The sequence below is a fragment of the Spermophilus citellus genome (genome assembly GCF_964194105.1).
Source record: "Spermophilus citellus genome assembly, chromosome: 6".
In the NCBI taxonomy this organism is placed as follows: domain Eukaryota; kingdom Metazoa; phylum Chordata; class Mammalia; order Rodentia; family Sciuridae; genus Spermophilus; species Spermophilus citellus.
The window spans coordinates 72,457,977-72,474,306 of record NC_138187.1 but is presented as its reverse complement, the minus strand read 5'-3'; the positions used below and the strand labels follow the sequence as shown (position 1 = coordinate 72,474,306).

The 16,330-nt window shown below is 42.0% G+C and overlaps 1 pseudogene across 1 annotated transcript; it reads left to right on the top strand.

Moving 5' to 3' along the window:
* The first annotated feature begins 3,483 nt into the window (after nucleotides 1-3,483).
* LOC308652478 (E3 ubiquitin-protein ligase SH3RF1-like) lies at nucleotides 3,484-6,850 on the top strand (annotated as a pseudogene). Its single transcript has 2 exons — nucleotides 3,484-3,929; nucleotides 4,725-6,850. The product of its transcript is annotated as an E3 ubiquitin-protein ligase SH3RF1-like (transcript).
* The last annotated feature ends 9,480 nt before the right edge of the window (nucleotides 6,851-16,330 follow it).

Sequence of the window (16,330 nt, the reverse complement as noted above, 5' to 3'; positions counted from 1 at the left end):
TATTTGCAGATGACATGATTCTATACCTAGAAGACCCAAAAGGGTCTACAAAGAAACTACTAGAACTAATAAATGAATTCAGCAAAGTGGCAGGATATAAAATCAACACGCATAAATCAAAGGCATTTCTGTATATCAGCGACAAAACTTCTGAAACGGAAATGAGGAAAAACACTCCATTCACAATATCCTCAAAAAAAAAAGTACTTGGGAATTAACCTAACAAAAGAGGTGAAAGATTTATATAATGAAAACCACAGAACCCTAAAGAGAGAAGTTGATGAAGATCTTAGAAGATGGAAAAATATACCCTGTTCATGGATAGGCAGAACTAACATCATCAAAATGGCGATATTACCAAAAGTTCTCTATAGGTTTAATGCAATGCCAATCAAAATCCCAATGGCATTTCTTGTAGAAATAGATAAAGCAATCATGAACTTCATATGGAAAAATAAAAGACCCAGAATAGCAAAAGCAATTCTAAGCAGGAAGTGTGAATCAGGCGGTATAGCGATACCAGATTTCAAACTATATTACAGAGCAATAGTGACAAAAATAGCATGGTACTGGTACCAAAACAGGCGGGTGGACCAATGGTACAGAATAGAGGACACAGAAACCAACCCACAAAACTATAACTTTCTTATATTTGATAAAGGGGCTAAAAGCATGCAATGGAGGAAGGATAGCATCTTCAACAAATGGTGTTGGGAAAACTGGAAATCCATATGCAACAAAATGAAACTGAATCCCTTTCTCTCGCCATGCACAAAAGTTAACTCAAAATGGATCAAGGAGCTTGATATCAAACCAGAGACTCTGCGTCTGATAGAAGAAAAAGTTGGCTCTGATCTACAGATTGTGGGGTCGGGCTCCAAATTCCTTAATAGGACACCCATAGCACAAGAGTTAACAACAAGAATCAACAAATGGGACTTAATTAAACTAAAAAGTTTTTTCTCAGCAAGAGAAACAATAAGAGAGGTAAATAGGGAGCCCACATCCTGGGAACAAATTTTTACTCCTCACACTTCAGATAGAGCCCTAATATCCAGAGTATACAAAGAACTCAAAAAATTAGACAATAATATAACAAATAACCTAATCAAAAAATGGGCCAAGGACCTGAACAGACACTTCTCAGAGGAGGATATACAATCAATCAACAAGTACATGAAAAAATGCTCACCATCTCTAGCAGTCAGAGAAATGCAAATGAAAACCACCCTAAGATACCATCTCACTCCAGTAAGATTGGCAGCCACTATGAAGTCAAACAACAACAAGTGCTGGCGAGGATGTGGAGAAAAGGGTACACTTGTACATTGCTGGTGGGACTGCAAATTTGTGTGGCCAATTTGGAAAGCAGTTTGGAGATTCCTGGGAAAGCTGGGAATGGAACCACCATTTGACCCTGCTATTGCCCTTCTCGGACTATTCCCTGAAGACCTTAAAAGAGCATGCTACAGGGATACTGCCACATCGATGTTCATAGCAGCACAATTCACAATTGCTAGACTGTGGAACCAACCCAGATGCCCCTCAATAGATGAATGGATAAAAAAAATGTGGCATCTATACACAATGGAGTACTATGCAGCAATAAAAAATGACAAAATCATAGAATTTGGAGGGAAATGGACGGCACTAGAGCAGATTATGCTTAGTGAAGCTAGCCAATCCCTAAAAAACAAATACCAAATGTCTTCTTTGATATAATGAGAGCAAATATGAACAGAGCAGGGAGGAAGAGTGGGAAGAAAAGAGTAACATTAATCAGTGACATGAGATGGGAGGGAAAGGGAGAGATGAGGAAAATTGCATGGAAATGAAGGGAGACCCTCATTGCTATACAAAATTACATATAAGAGGTTGTGAGGGGAATGGGAAAATAAACAAGGAGAGAAATGAATTACAGTAGATGGGGTAGAGAGAGACGAAGGGAGGGGAGGGGGGATAGTAGGGGATAGGAAAGGTAGTAGAATACAACAATTACTAATAGGGCATTATGTAAAATTGTGGATGTGTAACTGACGTGATTTTACAATCTGCATTTGGGGTAAAATTGGGGGTTCATAACCCACTTCAATCTAATGTATGAAGTATGATATGTCAAGAGCTTTGTAATGTTGTGAACAACCAATAAAAATAAAAAAAAGAATTCATTCAAAAAAAAAGAAAAAAAAATAAAATGCCCCTAAAAAATTTAGAGAAGACACAAAAATGTGGCCATTTATCCTCCTGCTTAACTCTAAATTGTATGAATTGGTTAGGACTAGCCCAGTAGGTAAGAGCATATCTCATGGAAAATAATTAAAATACCAGATAGACTTTTGAGGAAAAATATCTATATTTGAAGGAAGAAATATGCACAAAACAACTGGTTAAAACAGGAACAGTTGGAGCTCTGAAGACACAGGGAGGCACATAGATGCCCAAGAAAGGCTGTTTCCATGAGCACAAGAGACAGCCACACAGATCACATTGCACTTGGATTTCTTTTTTCAAATTAAAGATATGATGGGGTGCTGGGTAAAGCAGAAGGTCAACCCCAAGGGAGTCACAGGTGAAAGACATTGACTTATCTCTGTAAACAAGATTTCCGGTACCTGTAAGAGCCACCATCCCACAGCAGCTGAACACACTAAAATACTCCAGTCTAAAGTGTACTTGCCCCTTCCAACTTCTCCATTATGTTAGCCAGCATCTCCTGCAGGGTTCTCACCAAGAAGAACTGCTCTAGCAGAAGGGTGCAGATGGACAGGTCCTGGGGGACATTCTGCAAGAAAAGAGGGAGAGCCATAAGTATGTTACCAGTGTCAAGCATCCAGGCCCCATCTACCTTGGTGTCCTCCAGCTGCTGTCACAGAAAGAGTGATGGTGCTTGCTCGTGCTGCACTGTCAGCTGCCCATCACCACAAGACACTGTCATTACTGCTCTTGTTTGATACACTCTTAAACTCTGGGTAACAATAGCTGCCATGGCTGGAGTGTATATCCTGACACATACTGCACTGGAGCTTTATCTGTAGTTCCTGTTGTTCTCTACAACAGGGACTATTACTACTACCAGAGAATAAGAAAACAAAGAAGTTAGGTCACTTTTCTAGAGTAACACAGTCACAAAATAATCAAGCCATGCTTGAAAGTTGGATTATTCAAACTCTTACATATTGATTTCAAACCGGTAGCATTCTGTTGACTTAAAAAATAACATTTAAGGCTGGTAAAGTGGGAGGAAGTGGCATATTTTATGTGTGTGCATGTGAGGGGTGGTAGCATAGAGGGGTCTTGGGGAAACTGTGGCATCAGAGACAGAGCTAACAGTGGCCAAGGCTGGGCTGCACAAGGGACCACAAACAAAGAGGAGCAGCCAAGGTGCAAGAGCAAAGTCAGAAATGGATGTTACACCAATGATTTTAAGAGCTTCACACAACTATGAACATTTCTGAAGATTCTTTCTCAGTACAGTAGATCAAGATGGATGCATCTGCCTTCTTGGATCTTTTGGAGTGTCCTGTGTTTCTAGAACACCTGGATGCTTCTTCAAAAGACTTATCTTGCCAGCACAAGTTTTGCAAATGATGTTTGCTGGGGATCTTAGGTTCCCTCGGTTGTTCTGAGTGGACCTTTGTTGGCTTGGGTGTCGAGGAGCTTCCCAGTAACATCCTGTTGGTCAGGCTTCTGGAGAGCATCAAGCAGAGAAACCTATTCCTGGTGGTGGCAGTGAGACCAACTGCACAAATGCATTCATGGCTCAGGGCAGCACTATGACTACTTGTAGCGCAAAAGTTCTACAGGGTTCCCAGTGTGGACAGCAGCCTTGGGTACAAGCCTGTAGCCCTCCAGTGAGGGGTACACCTCAGTTACCATGTGCCAAAGCATTATATAACTATGAGGAAAAGGAACCTGATGACTTTATTTTTTAAAATTTTTTAACATCTTTTTTTATTATTGGTTGTTCAAAACATTACATAGCTCTTGACATATCATATTTCGTACATTTGATTCAAGTGGGTTATGAACTCCCATTTTTACCCCTTACACAGATTGCAGAATCACATCGGTTACACATCCGCATTTTTACATATTGCCATACTAGTGTCTGTTGTATTCTGCTACCTTTCCTATCCTCTACTATCCCCCTCTCCCCTCCCCTTCCATCTTCTCTCTATACCCCATCTACTGTAATTCATTTCTCTCCCTTGTTTTTCCCCTTTCCCCTCACTTCCTCTTATATGTAATTTTGTAAAACAATGAGGGTCTCCTTCCATTTCCATGCAATTTCCCCTTTCTCTCCCTTTCCCTCCCACCTCTCATCCCTATTTAATGTTAATCTTTTTCTCATGCTCTTCCTCCCTGCTCTGTTCTTAGTTGCTCTCCTTATATCAAAGAAGACATTTGGCATTTGTTTTTAGGGATTGGCTAGCTTAACTTAGCATAATCTGCTCTAATGCCATTCATTTCTCTGCAAATGCCATGATTTTGTCATTTTTTAGTGCTGAGTAATACTCCATTATGTATAAATGCCACATTTTTAATCCATTCATCCATTGAAGGGCATCTAGGTTGGTTCCACAGTCTAGCTATTGTGAATTGTGCTGCTATGAACATCAATGTAGCAGTATCCCTATAGTATGTTCTTTTAAGGTCTTCAGGGAATAGTCTGAGAAGTGCAATAGCTGGGTCAAATGGTTGGAACCTGATGACTTTAAATTCACCAAAATGGCATCATCATTATGCGACAAGTTGATGAAAACTGGTAACAGGGGGAAGTCAGCGGGATCCATGGCTCTTCCCCACCAACGTTTAGAAGATTATTCAACTATTACCCCAACCCCCACCTCAGTGCAAAGCACTTTATGACTTTGAAGTAAAAGACAAGGAAGTGGACAAAGATTGCCTTCTGTTTGCAAAGGATGTTTTTCTGACTATGATCCACAGAGTGGATGAAAACTGGGCTGAAGGAATGTTGCAGACAAAGTAGGAATATTTCCTATTTCCCACACTGAGTTTAACTCAGCTGCTAAACAGCTGATGGAATGGGACAAGCCTCCCATGCCAGGAGTTGATGCTGGAGAATGTTCCTCAGCAACAGCCCAGAGCAGCACTGTCCCAAAGCTCTCCGACACCAAGAAGAACACCAAAAAGTGGCACTCCTTTTCTTTGCTCACCATGGCAAACAAGTCTTCCCAGGCAACCCAGAACTGCCACTCCATGGAGATCAGCCCTCCTGTCCTCATCAGCACCAGCAACCCCATAACTTTTGGGAGGATCAGTGAACTGTCTGGGCTTCCTGCAGTGTCCTTTCTCAAGTTCATATGAGTACCACTGAGTTAACAGTGACCTCATTCCCAAGCAGCTCAGCGACAACTGGCTCCTCATTCACTTTCCCATTGGATGTCCCCTACCCAGCTGCCCTTGGAACTATGAATCCTCCCCTTCCACCACCTCATCTCCCAGCTGCTATTGTCCTCACCTTCACACCACCAGGTGCTACTGCTTCTGTTGCTGCCACTGAAATGGGGCCCAGACCCATGGCAGGATCCACTGTACAGATTGCACATTTTTGGACTCAGACTCACCCCAGTGTGTATGTGGCATCCACCAATACACTCCCAGAAAGAAGATGAGCTAGAACTGGGAATAGGGGAGATGTTTTTAGGAATATCAATGCATACCACTGAGATTGGGATTTTCCTTGGCAATTACATGGTATCTGTCACAAGGAGAGTGACAAATGCTACCCAAGTTAAAGTTCCTATGTCTACTGTGGGTCAGACAAGTTAAGAGATGACAAAGGTCAGTCTTTTCACTGCAGGAGGGCCTGCCCAGAAGCTCCAGAGAAATGGTGTGGCTGGGACACCCAGGGTGGTCCCTACAGCTGTACTGTCAGCAGCTCACAACCAAATAAGTCCTCAGACTAAGGTCTTATTGCACATGCCTGGGCAGATGACAGTCAACCAGGCCCTCAATGCAGTGAGGGCAATTGAAGCACATAATCAAGAATACCCCACAGCAGCACTGACGCCCATCCAGGTACAGACTGCTACCTGCATCTGTGGGCCTGCCCCACCATTTGCTGGCCTCCCCACAGCGTCTGCCACCAATGGCAGGCTCTGCTACCCATGCTGCTGCTGTCAGTTTCAAGCCGGTGCCTCCCTGGCCTGTGCTTCAGCCACTTCGTTGACCTCTCCAAGTATCAATGCTGCCTCTCATGAAACCAAGCCCAGTGGCCAGACAGTGACTTCCCACAACTCCAGATGGTTCTTCATCAGCTCATGGGAGCAGTTCAGCAAGCAAACTGGACAAGGACAGTAAAATAGAAAAACAGGGTTTACTGAAGTTGCTTTTTGGTGCCTCCACCAAATGGAAGCCCCGAGTATCCCCTTCAGTGTTTCTGAAGTGGAAGTGGGGCTAAGTGATGGCAAGTTGCTCCTAGAGCAGGCCATGGGTCCTGAGATACCACTTGGGGAAGGCCATGGCAGGGCCAGCTCCTGCCCCATGGATGGAAATGACCCAGTCATTGCAGCACCTGCAGGAATAGTCCTGAACCAAGAAGCTTTCCATCTGAAGATTAGCTCCCTGGACTTTGCAGTCCCCATTGCTCCACCTCCTCATCAGGCATGTTCCTTTCTGGGTCCTGTCATGAATGAGTCTAGCCTGTTGTTTGCAAAAGGCACTAGGTGGTAGTTTCCTAATCTCCCCAGAGTAAGGCAGAACTTGAGAATTTAAAGGAGATATTATGTTTGTTCATAAAAAGTGAGAGGATGGCCAGTTCAAAGGCACATTAAAACACAATATAAAAACTGGGCTTTTCCCAGGAGACTTTGTGGAAAACATCTGAGGACACAAGCACTGGGAAGACTTAAAATCACATTACACAAATGAAGAGCACAAAGCATTCTGATGGAAAGTGCACATGTGTGTACTTCCAGAAGGTCAGGAGCTGACCAAAGGGTTGGTGTGTGGCTCCTGATCCTCAGCACAGCCACACCAGCCAGCAGAGCAAAGCAGGTGTCCCACTCAGTTGGGATTGTAAGGTGTGCCTTGTGCTGAGCAATAACCCCCCTTTTTTGATGAATAACTAAATGGACAATTATTCACTGAAATGGACAATTGTTCACAAGGCATAACTAATGTATTTGCTTCTTTCAAAATTGAAATTTTCTTGTAATAAACTCTTTGGATTATGATTTTAAGAAATTAATTTATGAAACAAGAGCCAAGGAGAAGCTGGATTATTTCCTGTTTAAAGCAAGAGATTCATTTTGCTGTAGAATGCTTCATCTCCCCCTCACCCCTGCTCATCATTACATTTTGCTTCCTTAAGACAGAACTATTGGTTCTCTAATTTGGGTTTTCCTCTTTGGGAAATGAAACATACAACTGAGTCCATATCAGTAAGGGCCTGTGGTAGGGAGAGAAACTCAAAAAGAAGAAAAGTTACTGATTCTTTCTTTCTATTTTCATCAGGAGTCAACCTGAAAACTTTAATCCTCAATTTAATTTTATGGGTTTTTAATTTCCCCAGAATGAAACCAATGAAGTGATAGGAAAACAAAGCACAAGCATTGACTAGAAATATATTCAGAAATAATATTTAGTTTTATAACATAAGCAGCTCAACTCACTGGTTGGAAAGTAGGCAACTTTGATGTTGTACTTGTTGTCTGAGAATGGCAATGAAATGTAATTTCCATTTTTACCACACAATCTGCATGTCCAGGATACATTTGGGAGATGTGGTGGTAAGTGATGCACTTGTGTTCAGGTTAAAGGCTGAAGAAACACTTGAAAAATTTGCATTCATCCATTGTGGCTCTTCTTTCACCATCTTGCATGTGTTGCCAAGTTCCACAGTAACATGGATGTCTGTGATGTATATATTTCATTGCAGTTTTGTGCTGAGGTTAGTTTGCATTCAGAATTGACCAATGCAGGAGATGTAAAATAAACAGCATTCTCTACTCCAAAGCCACTCCTGACCAAGGTCTGCTGATTAGCCTGAGGGGTAGAAAATGTAAAGTGTCCATCAGTCATCACAGGAGTCATGAATGAAAATGCTCTTTGTTTCTCTCAGCAGACAGAAGGAAAGGAAGAGTTTATCCAGGAGCTGTTCTGTGAAGGTTCTGGAAGGCTTGGAGGGAGCCAGTGTTTCCACACCTTACAATTGTGGCAGGATCCAGCTGAGCCTACCTTTTTATATTTATATCCATTTCTTTTCATCAGCCTCTTCCACCAATTTCATTTTGGTGCCATACAGTCATGGGTTTGGAGAGTCCTGAGAACAAGAGGAGGGAAAGCAGCCCGGTAGTGAGGTAGTTACCACAGTTTTCCCATGGGAACTAAGTACTGAAACAACAAACTTAAAAAAAAAAAACTTATGAATTAATTCTTGGAAATAGAAACATGGGCTGAAAAGACTTCTTCTAATAGCAAGAGGGTTCATTATCTTAGAAAGATGTAGAATGTGGGGCTGGGGCTGTAAATCAGTGGTAGTGAACTTGCCTGGAATGTATGAGGCACTGGGTTCAATTCTCAGCACCATATATAAAAATATAAAATACAGATTCCTGGGGATTCCAACATGGCAGCGGGTGCGGAGAGATCAAGTCTCTGATCTCTTCAGCTGTGTGGGCATAGGGAGTCGTAAACAATCTAAATTCTGTTTGCTCAGGATCACTAGGCAATGCTGAGCTGACGTGGATCTGGGGCGAACAGTCTGGGCCTCTCAGAACACACACTGAGCCCGGATCGGCTGAATTCAAGCTCCCGTTCGCCTGCTTCCCGCAGACAAACATCTGTGACTCAGCACTAATCCATCCGGCTGAAACAACTGGTCAGCCCATCTGATCCTACGGAGGTAAATGCCAACCGAGCCTTCATAGGTAGTGGCCACAGGTTTGTTTTTTTTTTTGATATTTTTTTTATTGATTATTTAAAGCATTACATAGCTCATGATATATCATCTTTCATACATTTGACTCAAATTGTGTTTTGAACTCCCATTTTCACCCCAAATACAGATTGCAGAATCATATCTGTTACATATTCACATTTTTACATAATGCCATATTAGTGACTGTTGTATTCTGCTACCTTTCCTATCCCCTACTATCCCCCCTCCCCTCCCCTCCCCTCCCATCTTCCCTCTCTACCTCCCCTGCTGTTGTTCAATTCTCTCCCTTTTTTTCCCCTCCCCCTTGCCCCTCATGACCTCTTATAATTTTATGTATCATTGAAGGTCTCCTACCATTTCCATATGCTTTCCCTTCTCTCTCCGTTTCTCTCCCCCCATTCGTCTTTGTTTACTGTAGTCTTTTCCTCATGCTCTTCCTTCCTGTTCTGTTCTTAGTTGCTCTCTTTATATCAAAGCAGACATTTGGCATTTGTTTTTTAGGGCTTGGCTAGCTTCGCTTAGCATAATCTGCTCTAATGCCATCCATTTCCCTGCAAATTCTATGATTTTGTCATTTCTTAGTGCTGCATAATACTCCATTGTGTATAGATGCCACATTTTTTTATCCATTCATCTATTGAGGGGCATCTAGGTTGGTTCCACAGTCTAGCTATTGTGAATTGTGCTGCTATAATCATTGATGCAGCCGTATCCCTATAGTGCGCTCTTTTAAGGTCCTCAGGGAATAGTCCGAGAAGTGCGATAGCTGGGTCAAATGGTGGACCCATTCCCAGCTTTCCCAGGAATCTCCAAACTGCTTTCCAAATTGGCCTCACCATTTTGCAGCCCCACCAGCAGTGTACAAGTGTACCCTTTTCCCCACATCCCTGCCAACACTTATTGTTGTTTGACTTCATAATGGCTGCCAATCTTACTGGAGTGAGATGGTATCTTAGGGTGGTTTTGATTTGCATTTCTCTGATTGCTAGAGATGTGGCCACAGGTTTTAAATGGGACTTGGGAGAGACAGTAAGGACATTGGTCACCCGGCAAAGGGAAACGAACTGTCGCCATTTGCAAGAGATACCACCATGGCAGAGAACTGACATCACCAGACTGCAGTGGAGGAGATAACTTCATTGAAACCTGCGGCTACAGGTGTGTAATCCCCTAGCCTTCCCTCTCCACACATCGGGGAAACCTTAAGGGCCCCTCCCAGCTCTCCCGTAAGGGCCCCTCCCAGCTCTCCCGTGAGCATAATAGCCAGACCGAGGGAATCAGACGTGGCGCGGAACTCCCAGCTACCGCTCCCACCAGTGCTGACAGCTGAGGTCTCTTGTACCAGCTACCAGGGGCGTGGCTACCGGAGGGCAAGTAAAATTCACTGAGGATTCTCAGCCCCAAGCTCTACAAACTTAGGGTCTGAGGGAATGGCAAACAGGGAGAGTGTGCCCAGTCGTTCATGAAAACAGGGCTCCCGGGAGCAGCAGACCTGGCGTGTAGCCAATATTGTGGTGAGAGGCACCATGAGAGGGGCCTGGCTAGAGGAAAAGTGGAGAAGTGACTAGACACAAGAGGAGGCCCTAGGCACTCAGGATTGGAGACTCGCCCAGTCTGGGAGGAGCTGCTACACAGAGGGGTTTTGATTCATCTTCTAAGGACTTAAGCCTTCTTGATATATCTGCCATCAATTCATCCTGATGAGAATATTTAGTCTTCTCTTCTTTTAGCTCTTTTTCTAGAAAGAGTATTTCATCCCCAAGTTTAGATTTAGACTTATCCAGCTTTTCATATATTGTCTCCAAATTTTCTGTTCTATGGACTTCTTCTCCAAAATGTCATCCTTTAAAGATGACTCTAAGCCTTCATATTCTTTTTGAACAAGGCTCACTTTTTCAAGTAGTTGACATTTTTCTTCAATTAGTCCAGCAAGTTTGGGGGCAAGCTTTTTTCCTCTTCTTACATAACACCTGCTTCTAACACACTGACAACTTCTCTACAGAAACAAGCTTACAGCAAAAAATCCAATAGCTGCATATATCAACAACTCCCAAGGATATCCATAAGGATGAGGGCCTGGTTTCATATCCACAGACAATGATGCCAGAGCCCTGCATACTTCTTCCAGGACCAGCCCCAAATACAGCTGAGGGGCAGCCCTTGGCCCCGCCATCATGCTAAGGCTGCTTTTTTCCTACTGCTGTTGCAGCCACAGCCTGCCCAGCCACGGCCAAACAGGCTGTGGACACTCAGGTCTTTGGTGAGGAATTCAAACATGCACCAGGAAACGGAGCATACCATTGTGAAGCAGCTGCAGGGGTGGGGTAGTGGAGCTATAGGCATGGGCATGGGAAGCCACAGTCATAGGCTCCCAGGGGCCTAGCACACTCAAGTGCCTGTCAGGGAAGTCTTGGCCCCTTCACGATGCTTTGCATCCTGAAGTAGTGCAGGTTCAAGTCTGTCCCAATTGAGCCAGAGAGGACTCCTCTCCATGCCACCCACCCCTTGGTTTAGTTTCAGCCAGGACATGGTAGCGCTTATTATGTGCTATTCCATTCAATCATAACGTCAACCAATTTGATGTAACTAAAATTCTAAAGCTTTGTAAAATAATTTAAAGAGCTAGTACATTATATATTTATATTTGTACCACTTGCCCTTTTATTGTAATGACTCATTCTTTTCCCTCCCCTCCTGTCCACTCCCTTTTTCCTTCCTTCCTTCTTTCTCCCTTCCCTCCCTTTCCTTTTCTTGCAGTGTTGGGAGTTAAACTCCAAGGCCTTCTCCACGCTAGGCAAGCTCTCTACCACTGAGCTACATCTGCAGCCTGTTGACAGTTACTGTAGAAGTAATCTGAAATATTTCTATACAGAAACTCTCGAGTTAGACTATTTCAAAAGTAATTTTAGAAGAGTTACTACCATGGGCACAAATCAGTTATGACAAGTTGCTTTTAAAAAGTACAGCATATTTAATATTTCTTTTTTAAAAAAAGGAACATAAAACTTGAGTTCAGTTTTTCTAGACTACTACTTATTTAAGTCTTCAAAATCTTTTTTCTGATGTCCTTTTGACTTCTTTAGGATGTAAAAACTTCTAAGTAACTGGGTCATTATAAATATATAGCAGAAAGAAAGATAAGATCTGACTCTTTGAAATGGCTTTAGCTCCTGAAGGTAAATTATGTTGTTGTTAAGATAGAGTTCATGTTTGATGTAAATAAAAAACATCTAATATATTTTTTGTTCCTAGCTATGCTTGAATTGTTGATGAGCCAAATCAAATGTCTGAACAAAGCATTCACTACTAGTCTTTGGTTTCCTAAATGTCTCTAAAGTTCAAAGGCATTATGCCACCATGTATGATTAGACCAATTCTATTTATATGGCCACAGTTTTATCAATGTAAACTAAATCTCTCATCCAGTTCCATAGGGTATGAAAGTTTAGAAACTTCTTAACAAATGTAGTTATGTGAGGTTACAAATATGTTAATTAGTGAATTGTGGTGAATATTTCACAATGTACATACCTGTATCAGAATCAAATTACCAGCTGGGCATGGTGTCATACACCTATAATCCTAGTAGCCATTTAGGAGGCAAAGACAGGAATATCACAATTTCAAGGCCAGACTCAGCAATTTAGTGAGACCCTGTCTCAAAAAAAAAAAAAAAAAAGAAAGAAAGAAAGAAAGAAAGAAAAAAAAGAACATGAGCCCTTCCAGATGCATTAAGCTACAACACCATGTGCTGCTGCTGCCCTCTGCCACCTCATGACCCAGTAGGCCTCATCAAATGCCAGCACTATACTCTTGAACTTCCAGAGCCATGAGCAAAATAAAATGACTTTTCACTATAATTTACCAAGGGTGATATTCAATTACAGCAACAGAAATCATACTAAGTTTCAGAGAGATTACTGGTCAAGGCACACAACTAAAAAGCTCAAACCAATTATCTTCAGTTACATACAAAATAGAAGCAGTTAGCCATCAAGTAAAATACACAAAAACCAGGCTGCAGATTCCTCTTTACTTGTCAGAGCTGTTTCTGTTTGGATGTAAAAGTCAGTAAATGAGAGTAGCTTCTTTGCATCTACAGCATCTGTGTCAAGCATCTGTACCTACTTTCAAGAGAACTTCCTGAGCCTTTTCCTCATATGAACATGCAGGTCAATAACACTTTCATCATCATCATCACCATCATAATCATCGTCATCTTCATATTCACTATAACAGTTATTCCTATCATTAAAGGGACAAACAGAACAGACATCAAATGCTGTTTCATTCCTTTACACTCTCTTTTTCCAATTTTTAGTAGAAAGAAAAAAAAAGTGAGGATTCTTAAAATTAATTTTTCTTTGAAGGATTATAGGATTTTCAAATGGTATAGAAACTATAATAGCATATCAAATAGTAATAAGATACCAAACTACACCCAGCTAAAAAAGTTAAGTCTTGGTCAATTACCTTTGACTTTCCACTCTGAGACATGGGCACCTAGTCTTACCACTTATTTAAATGTGATAAAATTTTGCACCATTCATGTCTTCATTCCCCAGATCACCAGAGATTATGATGTCAGATGCAGTACACCATGTGCTTCCTGAACATTTCCAGAGTTCAGGAATAGCTATTTGTACACTTTCCCACAACTTGTAATATCATTTCCTACTGGAATTCTAGTACAAAAAAACTGTTCTTTGTAAGATGCAAGCATTGTGTTGTTGGGAATCAGTAGCACCCTATAATTAGAAACTGGTGAACTTGGTGTGGTTGTGCATACCTGTATTCCCAGTGGCTCAGGATGCTGAGTCAAAAGGATCATGAGTTCAAAGACAGATTCAGCAAAAAGCAAGGTGCTGAGCAACTCAGTGAGACCCTGTCGCTAAATAAAATACAAACCAGTTCTAAGGATGTAGCTCAGTGGTCAAGTGCCCTTGAGTTCAATCCCTCATACCCCTTACCACCACCAAATGAAAAGATTAATGTTTCCTTTCTGACACATTACCCTAGGAAATGGGAATCTTCATTCCAGAGAATCTGCTGTGTATAATTTATTAACTGAGACATATCAATTTGCTTGAGAAAAGGATTCACCATCATAGTATCATAAGGAGTTTGAAGGAGACATCAGAAAACTCAAGGAGAGATTCTATGGGTTTCCAGGTAGTCCGAAAGATGATTCCTATTAGTCCCAGCAGCATCCATGGATGAAATATAACCAGTAAACACTCTCATGATTAAAATGATTGTTATAGTGGAAAAAAAACTATCCTTCTTCGTAAACATCACTGGACCATCCCAGGGGTCCTCCAGGACCCCCCCCCCCAAAATCACTCAGCCCACCACAACCTCCAGCACTTTGGCTGTGATCCACTCTCACTTTTTAGTACTTATGCCAAGGCAGTTGTAATATATTTTGAATATCACTCCTGGGTATAATCAAAACTGCTTCTTAAATAAGAATCTTTCTGTGCCTTAAAATTTTAGACACTTTTCCCTTGAGCTATTTGACAGTGTTTTCTACCTAAAAAAATCCTAGCAGCTGAAAATAAGATCTAGCTCCATGGAATGCATCTCTATCCTATAGTAGGTTTTCATCAAATTATGTATGTCAAAACTTAATCTAGAATTCATGCACAGCCTGATTAAAGTTCTAAGTGGTGACACTAAAATTTTTGAAACTATAGAGATACAGGATTTGCTTATGGATGGTGCAAAAATATATGTTACAACACAATTAATCATTCATTGTGGAGAGCCATTCTGACACGTGATTGGGTGACTCCCGTTAAGGGCCTGAGGCACTCTGGCTGTGTCGGAGTTATCCCGACCCTTTCCTGATGAGAGAGCCCATCCGTGTGGGGGTGTGCGTGACCACTGACCCTGGAGACCCAATCACTGACCCTGACCTTGGAGTGCAGCCCCCCCTCAACCTTCATTGGATGGAATTCTCCCCTGAATCTCTTGTCCCCCAAATAAAAGGCTACTCCCAGGTGTGTTCACTCTCTCTCTCTCCTGCTAGCCCAGAGTAATCCTCGCTGCCCTGCTGGGCGGCTAGAGGCGGGAACCAGGGAGGCGAGCCGTCTTGGACCTAGCAATATAAATAAGGTAACTGGTTTGTGTGTTTTATTTCGATCTCTTCTAACTAACTTAATGCCTAGAACCTCATTAATGAAACCACTGCGCAGGCTGCGTGGTAGAATTGGCGCCCAATGTGGGGCTGCATTCTGAATTAGTTAGATTGAGTGGGAGCGCGCGCTAAAAAGATAAGGAAAAGAATAAAGATAAAGGAAAATAAGGAATAAAGATAAAGATAAGGAAAATAAGGAATAAAGATAAAGATAAAGGAAGAGGTGACATTTGGGTCACAAAAGTACCTGGAGATATTGAAGGAAAGAGACGTTAAATTACTTAAAATGGGAAATTCTACTTCTTCGGATAAGGAAATGTATCTGACTATTTTAGACAGTATAATTAATCAGAAAGTAAAACAGATAAAGAAAACTCAGTTATTACAATTCTTAAAGACTGTAGGTAAATATTGTCCTTGGTTTTGTGACCAAGAGTCTCCAAATTTACTTACTTGGGAGAAATTAGGAAGGAAAAAAGTTTGTCTTTTTAAAAATATGGGCCAGAGTTCACGGCCCCCTGAAGACCTTTTAAAAGGCATTCAAGGAGCTATTAGGTCTATTCAAATGGAAAATCAGCCTGAGGCTAAGTTAATTTCCTTCCCTTGAGCCGTTTAAGAACAAAAGCACTAGGGACCAAGGTTAGAAATGTGAACTTAGACTCGCAGCCCCATGTGGAGGATTCAAATAGCGCGGATCAGCCCGCCTTCTCCTTCCCTCCTAGCGGGAGCCCAAGAATTCCAGGAATGGTCGCACAGTGTGATGTCATCGCGCCGGCCATGGGGGCCGCCATCTTTAGATTTACCGGAGCAAAACAAACAGTTTCCGTGCCGACCATGGGGGCCGCCATCTTTAATTTTACCGGAGCGGAACCACAGTTTCCGTACAAACCCCTAATGATTTTCAAGGCTTTTAAGAGAGATATTTTAGCCAAAATGGGATTGTTATTAGTTACTCCAAATTCTATAAGATCAGTTGAGGAAGTTAATCAGAGGTATTTTTCCTGGAGATGATAAGGAGACCTTTCAGGAAGAATATCTGTTTATAAGCCAGTCTCCACGACAAAGATTAGTAAATACTCCAGACCAAAATTTTTACTAGGGGCCCTAAGTACTTCCCCGATCCCTAAGACAGCTGAAAAAATCACGTGGCTCACAGAGGAGCCTATATGGATTTCTCAGTGGCCCATCTCAGGGGAAAAACTTAAAATAATTCATAGATTAGTTGAGGAACAACTTCAGGCTGGTCATATTGAACCAACACTTAGTCCTTGGAATACCCCTATTTT